The sequence below is a fragment of the Balaenoptera acutorostrata genome, chromosome X (genome assembly GCF_949987535.1).
Source record: "Balaenoptera acutorostrata chromosome X, mBalAcu1.1, whole genome shotgun sequence".
In the NCBI taxonomy this organism is placed as follows: domain Eukaryota; kingdom Metazoa; phylum Chordata; class Mammalia; order Artiodactyla; family Balaenopteridae; genus Balaenoptera; species Balaenoptera acutorostrata.
Window position 1 is genome coordinate 77,170,053 of NC_080085.1, and position 7,932 is coordinate 77,177,984.

Below are 7,932 nucleotides of genomic sequence, written 5' to 3' on the forward strand. Positions count from 1 at the left end.
TGTGTGTGTGTATGTATGTATGTGTATATATATATATATATATATATATATATATATATATATATATATACATATATATACACATTCTTCTCAAATTCACAAAGAACATTCTCCAGGATAGATCATATTGTAGGTCACAAAATAAGTCTTAGTAAATTTAAGAAGACTGAAATCATAAGAAGTATATTTCAGACCACAATGGTAAAAAAAATACTAGAAATCAATAACAGGAAAACAAACTAGAAATGTTACAAATATGTGAAAATTAAACAACATACTCTTGAACAACCAAAGGATCAAAGAATAAATCAAAAGGGAAATTTTAAAAGTATCTTAAGAAAAACTGAAATAAAAGCAAAACCTTTCAAAATTATGGTATGGTGAGAAGCAATTTAAGAGATAATTTTATAGCAATAAGCATTTACAGTAAGAAAATTAAATTCTCAAATAACTTAACTTTACACCTCAAGGAGCTAGAAAGAAAGAACCCTAAGCCCAAAGTTAGAAGGAAAGAAATAACAAAGATCAGTGCAGAAATAAACAGCATAGAGACAAGAGAAACAACAGAACAGATTATCAAAACTACCAACTATCATTTTAAAAGATAAACAAAACTGACAAAATTTTTAGCTAGACTAAGAACAAAAGAAAGAAGACAAAAATAAAAAAAATAAATGAGAGATGAGACACTAAAACTGATACAGTAAAAATACAAGATCATTGGAGAGCTACAAACAATTACACACAAACAAATTGGACAACTCAGAAGAAGTGTATAAATTCCTGGAAACATACTACCTACTGAGAGTGAATCATAAGGTAATAGAAAATCTGAATAGACCAATTACAAGTAAGAAGATTGAATCAGTAATCAAAAACTTCTCAACACAGAAAAACTCAGGACCAAATGCTTTCAATGCTGAATTCAACTAAATATTTAAAGAAGAATTAAGTCAAACACTTTTATAACTCTTTCAAAAACATGAAAAGGAAAGAAAGCTTTCAAACTCATTTTATGAGGCCAGCAATACCCTGATAACAAGGCCAGATAGGGCACTAAAGGAGAAAAAAAAAAAAACTACCTCCCAATAGCTCTAATGAATATAGATGCAAACATTTACAGCAAAATATTAGCAAACTTAATTCAACAGCACACTAAAAGGAACATACAGTATGGTCAAGTGAGGTTTATCTCTGGGAAGTGTGGTTCCACATACACAAATCAAATTATGGTACATCACATTAAAACAATGAAATATAAAAATCACATAATTATCTCAATAGATCCAGAAAAAGCATTAATAAAATTCAACATCATTTCGTGATAAAAAGTTCAAATTTTTTTAGAAGGAATGTGATTCAACATAATAAATGCCAAACATGACAAGCTCACAGCTAACATCATACTAAATGGTGAAAATGTGAAATGTTTTTCTTTAAAATCAGGAACAAGTAAAAGGTGCCACTCTCACCTATCCTATTCAACATAGTACTGGAAAAGCAGAGCAATGAGGCAAGAAAGATTTTTTAAAAAGGCATCCAATTAGGAAAAGATGATATAAAATTGTCTCTGTTTGCAGATGATATATACAGAAAATCCTAGACACTCCACCAAAAATTTGTAAGAACAAATCCATGAATACAGTAAAGTTGCAGGTTACAAAAGCAACACACAGAAATTAATTGTGTTTCAATACACTAACAACAAACTATCTGAAAAAATCTCATTCACATTAACATCAAAAACAATAACATACTTAGGAATAAATTTAACCAAGAAGGCGAATGATATATTCACTAAAACTATAACACTTTGATGAAAAATTGTAGACAACAGAAATAAATGGAAAGATATCCCATGTTCAGAAACTGGAAGACTTAACATTGTTAATGTGTTTGTAGTACCCAAAACCAACGATAGATTTAATAAAATCGCTATAAAAATTTCAATGTAATTTTTCAAAGAAATGGGAAAAAATAATCCTAAAATTCATATGGACAACAAAAGACCCCAAATAGCCAAAGAAATCATGAGATGGAAGAACAAAACCATATGCATCACTCTTCCTGATTTCAAACTGTGTTACAAAGCTATAGATATTAAAACAGAATAGTTCTGCATAAGAAAATAGACACATAAACAAATATAACAGAATCAAAATGACAGAAATAAACACAGGTATATAAGGCTAATTAATATTAGGCAAAGTGGCCAAGAATATTCAATGGGAAAGGTATATTTTCTTTAACAATGGTGCTGGGAAAAAAACCATGTGCAGAAGAATGAACTTGAACCCCTATCACTCACAAAAATTAACCTGAAATGGATTAAAGATTTAAGTGTAAGATCTAAAAACAGAAAAACTTATAGAAGGAAACATAATTGAAAAAGCTTCTTGACATTGGTCTGGTAATGATTTTTTTGTTTTTTGATACTCAAAGCATAAGCAACAGATGCAAAACTAAACAAGCAACACTATACAAACTAAAAAGCTTCTGCACAGCAAAAGAAACTGTCAACAAAATGAAAAGGCAACCTACCAAATGAAAGAAAATATTTGCATATATCTGAAAAGATGTTAATATCAAAAAAAATATATATATATATAGGGACTTCCCTGGTGGTACAGTGGTTGAGAATCCTCCTGCCAATGCAGGAGACACAGGTTCGATCCCTGGCCCAGGAACATCTCACATGCTGCAAAACAAATAAGCCCATGTGCCATAACTACTGAGCCTGCACTCTAGAGCCCACAAGCCACAACTACTGAGCCCTCATGCCACAACTACTGAAGCCTGTGCGCCTAGAGCTCACGCTTTGCAACAAGAGAAGCCACTGCAATGAAAAGCCCACACACTGCAACAAAGAGCAGCCCCCACTTCCCACAACTAGAGAAAGCCCACATACAGTGATGAAGACCCAACACAGCCAAAAATAAATTAATTAAATAAATAAATTTATTAAAAATATATATAGAAACTCATACAACTCAGTAGCAAAAAACTATGTGATTACAAAATGAGCAAAAAGGAACTGAATAGACATTTTTCAAAAAAAAAAAGACATAGGAATTGCCAACAGGTACATGAATAGGTGTTTTTCATCACTAGTAATCAGGGCAATGCAAATCAAAACCACAATGAGATATCACCTCACACCTGTTACAATGGCTGTTATCAAAAAGACAAGAGATAAATGGCAAGTGTTGGCGAGGATGTGGGGTAAAGGGAACATTCTACACTATTAGTGGGAATGCAAATTGGCACAGCCATTATGGAAAACACTATGGATGTTTCTCAAAAATTAAAAATAGAACTACTATATGATCCAGGAATCCCTCCCACTTTTGGACATATATCCAAAAATTAAAGTCAGGATCTCAAAGAGATATCTATACTCCCATGTTGATTGCACTATTATTCACAATAGAGAAGATATGGAAACAACCTCAGTATGGGTAAAGGTGATGTAGTATATATATATTCATATTCAATGGAATATTATTCAATCATGAGAAAGAAGGAAATCATGTCATTTGTGACAACATGGATAAACTTTGATGGCATTATGTTAAATGAAATAAATCAGACAGAGGGAGACAAATACTGCCTAATATAACATAGGTGGAATCTTAAAAAGCCTAACTGATTGATAGAAACAGAAAGTAGAATGGTAATTGCCAGGGGCTGGTGGTGGGGGAAATGGGGATGTGTAGGTCAAAGTGTAAAAAATTCCAGTTATAAGATTAATGAGCATGGGGATCTACCATAAAACATGGTGACTATATTTAAAGTTGCTAAAAGGATTGATCTTAAATGTTCTCACCACACAAAAAAAAAAAGCTAATTATGTGAGTTGATGGAGGCATTAACTAGCTTTGCTGTGGTAAACATTTTGCCATATAAAAGTGTTACAGATACCACTTTGTGCCCCTTAAACTTATACATTGTTATATGTCAATTATATCTCAATAAAGCTGAAATAAATAATTATAATTTTAAAAAGTGGAGATTAAAATATGGCTTTACCTGAGTTGCCCTACAAATCACAGAGTAAGAAAAAGTCTTTCACACAGGTATTTATGCTGAGAAGTAAATCCCAGGGATGAGGAGAATCAGACTAGTTAGAGAATAACAGTGAAGGGGAGAAAGCCAATTCAAGGATCATTTAAAAATGGTCTTTCCTGTCCTGGACTGAGGCTCAAGTCCATCAGAATCTTCTGTGGAGTCATGCACAATTGTTCTGCCAAAGTACATGTCATGCACAATTGTCCTCCCAAAGGACAGGGAATGAGAACATTTTTCTACCAATTTCCGGTCATCAGAGGATGTCCCTTGCACTTCTAAGTTTCTTGAATGTCCATGTGTGCTGATGGTTAGGTTTTTATAGTTCTGCTTTTTAGAGGTATCAGTAAAGTCTGTGGACAGAGAGCAAGAGATACTTTGTTTAGCTGAAGCAATGTGGTGTCAGATTACACCTACATTAAGCTAAGGGCCAAAGCAATAGCTGTAGCAAAAGGTAAGCTGAGAAGATGGGAAGGGCCACAAGAGATATACAGTGAAGAGGTTAGGGAAGAGACACTGAAGAAGTCTTAGAAGGAACAATTTAAGAAGTAAGTAAACCAAGATATTGCAGTGTCCTCAACCAAGGGTAGTGTTCCAATAGAAGAGATAATAGTCAACAAATAAAATGCTGTAGAGAGATTAAGGTAAGGCATGAGAAAATACTATGGAAATAATAATTAAAAAGTCAATTGTTATCTTGAAAGGACAGTTTTTAAAAACATGGAATAAAGGTAGAGTGCAGGAAATTGAGGAGTGAGTTAATAGTAAGGAAGCAGAAGCAATGAGAATAGAATGCTCTTTCACAAAGTTTGGCATTAGGAGAAGAACATAGGTGAAGGAGCATGAGAAGGAGGTGAGGTTGGAGGAAGTAAGATTTGGAAATAAAGTGATATGTGGGTATATATTTTTAGGACAAGGGAAAGAAGCCAATGATTATTGAGAGAATGAAAATAGAAAAAAAGGAGAAAGAATAATTAAAAGATAGAATAAGAGCACAAATGATGTTATATTTGGAAAAGTGTTAGGATATTTTTTTCTTCTGAAACAGGAAATAAAAAGATTGATAAATGTAGATATGGAGAAAACATAAAAGAAAATATAGGGAAGTTGAAGACATTTTTATCTGAATTTATTCATTCATACTAGGGTGTAGGCAAAGCTTAGCACTTGTCCAGGCCATTTGCTTTGTAATAAAAAAGCTTTTTTAGCATAGTTAAATTATAATTGGTGTAATATATGATGGAACTAGAGTAAAGTGATTTATCAGTTGGATTAAATTCAAGTGCATATAACAGAAAATCTAGAATAAGATGGCAGAGTAAGAGGATGTGGATTTCACATCTCCTCACAAGTAGGGCACCTACTGGGCACTGGTGGGGGAACTCAGACTCCTAAGGGGATGGGAGGAATCCCCACACAACCAGGTAGGATGTGAAAGGGAAGGAGGGGGGAAGAAAAGTGGAGGCAATATGGGACTGGTGCCTGTGAGGCAGGGCTGGAGGAGAGGATGGGTTCCAATGCTCAGAGGGGCCCACTCATAGCAAGGGAATCAGCAGGGATTGAGAGGGAACTTTGGGGAGATCAGACGGGAACAGGGCCAGTGTCTCCCCTGCTCACTTGAGTCCTGGCAAGCCTTTTGGGGTCTCGGGCCTGAGCAGACACCAGGGCCTCTTCCAGGTGAGCAGGTCCAGGGCCTAAGCCCCCTTCTACCCACCCCAACCCCCACTAAGGCCTCTTCTAGCCATGCAGGTCACAGGCCTGAGCCCCAACCCAGCCGAGACCTCCTCTGGCAGCGATGGTCCTGACAGAACTGAGTACCATCCCCCACAAGGCCTCTGCAGGCTGCATGGGTCATGACAGCCCACATGCTGCCCCAACAAAGCCTCTTCAGGCCGAGCGGGACCTGGACCTGAGGCATGCCCCACCAAAGCCTCCTCTGGCTGCACAGGTCCTGGGCCTGAGACTCACAAAACCAAAGTCCCCGAGGGTCCTGTAGGTCCAGGTGGGCTGAATGCTGCCACCCTCCGAGGAATCCTCCAGCTGCACCTGCCCCTGTGTACATGCCTATGGAAGCCTGTGCTCCAGCTGGCCTGTGTGTTCTGGGCCAGCTTCAGGAACAGACACTGGTGAGAGGAACACACACAGAGGTGGGACTGACACAGCAGGTCCAGAGGCCTACCTGGAGGACTTGCAGGCCTACTGTGGAGATGGAGGTTGGCTGTAGGTCACTGTGGGTACAAGGACACTGATAAAGGAAGTACCAGGAAACTTTTTCATTTACTTATTCCTTTTATTTTTAATCTTTTATTTTTATTTTTGTCTTATTTTATTTTTTTCTTTTTCTTTTATTATTTTTATTCTAATCTTATCATTTTATTTTTTATTTAATTTTATTTTTTATTTTCTATATATTGATATTATCTTGCTATTGTGGTACTGTTTTGTTCTGTTGTTTAATTTTTATTGTTATTTTTTCTAATATATTTTTGATATTTCTAATTTTATTTTACTTTTATTATTTGTCACTGTTTTCTGTTTGTTGCTTTTATTTTTCTTTTTGCCACACCACATGGTTTGTGGGGTCTTGGTTCCCAGAACAGGGGTCAGCCTGAGCTCCTGTGGGGGGAGCACCAAGCCCAAGTTTCTGGATTCAAAGAGAGCTTCAGGTACCAGGGAATATTAATCAGTGTGAGGTCTCCCAGAGGTCCTCAGAACCAAGACTTGGCTCAACACAAATTCCCACAAACTCCATGGCTGTACACCTCAGGCCAAACAACGAGCAAGACAGGAACACAGCCCAATCCACTAAAAAAATGAAACAACAAAGAAATATCTTACAGACGAAGGAGCAAGATAGAAGCCTACAAGTCAAATAAATGAAGAGGAAATAGGCAACCTACTTGAAAAAGAATTCAGAGTAATGAGAGTAAAGATGATGCAAAATCACAGAAACGGAATGGAGGCACTGATCAAGAAAATACAAGAAATGTTTAACAAGGACGTAGAAGAACTAACAAACAAACAGTGATGAACAACACAATAAATGAATTGAAAAATACACTAGAAGGAATCAATAGCAGAATAACTGAGACAGAAAAATGAATAAGTGAGCTGGAAGATAGAATGGTAGAAATAACTGCTGAGGAGCAGAATAAAGAAAAAAAGAATAAAAAGAAATGAGGACAGTCTCAGAGAACTCTGGGACAACATTAAATGCAGCAACATATGAATTACACTGGTCCCAGAAGAAGAGAAAGAGAAAAGGACTGAGAAAATATTTAAAGAGATTATAGTTGAAAACTTCCTAATATGGGAAAGGAAATAGTGAATCAAGTCCAGGAAGTGCAGAGAGTCCCATAAAAGATAAACCCAAGGAGAAACATAACAAGAGACATATTAATCAAACTAACAAATATTAAATTCAAAGAAAAATATTAAAAGAAGAAAGGGAAAAGCAAAAAATAACATACAAGGGAATCCCCATAAGGTAATCAACTAATTTTTCTGCAGAAACTCGGCAGGCGACAGGGGAGTGGCAGGGTATATTTAAAGTGATGAAGGGAAAAAACCTATAACGAAGATTACACTACCCAGCAACAATTTCATTCAGATTTGATGGAGAAATCAAAAGCTTTACACACAAGCAAAAACTAAGAGAATTCAGTATCACCAATGCAGCTTTACAACAAATGCTAAATGAACTTCTCCAGGCAAGAAACACAAAAGAGGAAAAAGACCCACAAAAACAAACCCAAAACAATTAAGAAAATGGCAAGAGGAACATACATATCATTAATTACGTTAAATGTAAATGGATTAAAAGCTCCATCCAAAAGACACAGACTGGCTGAATGGATACAAAAACAA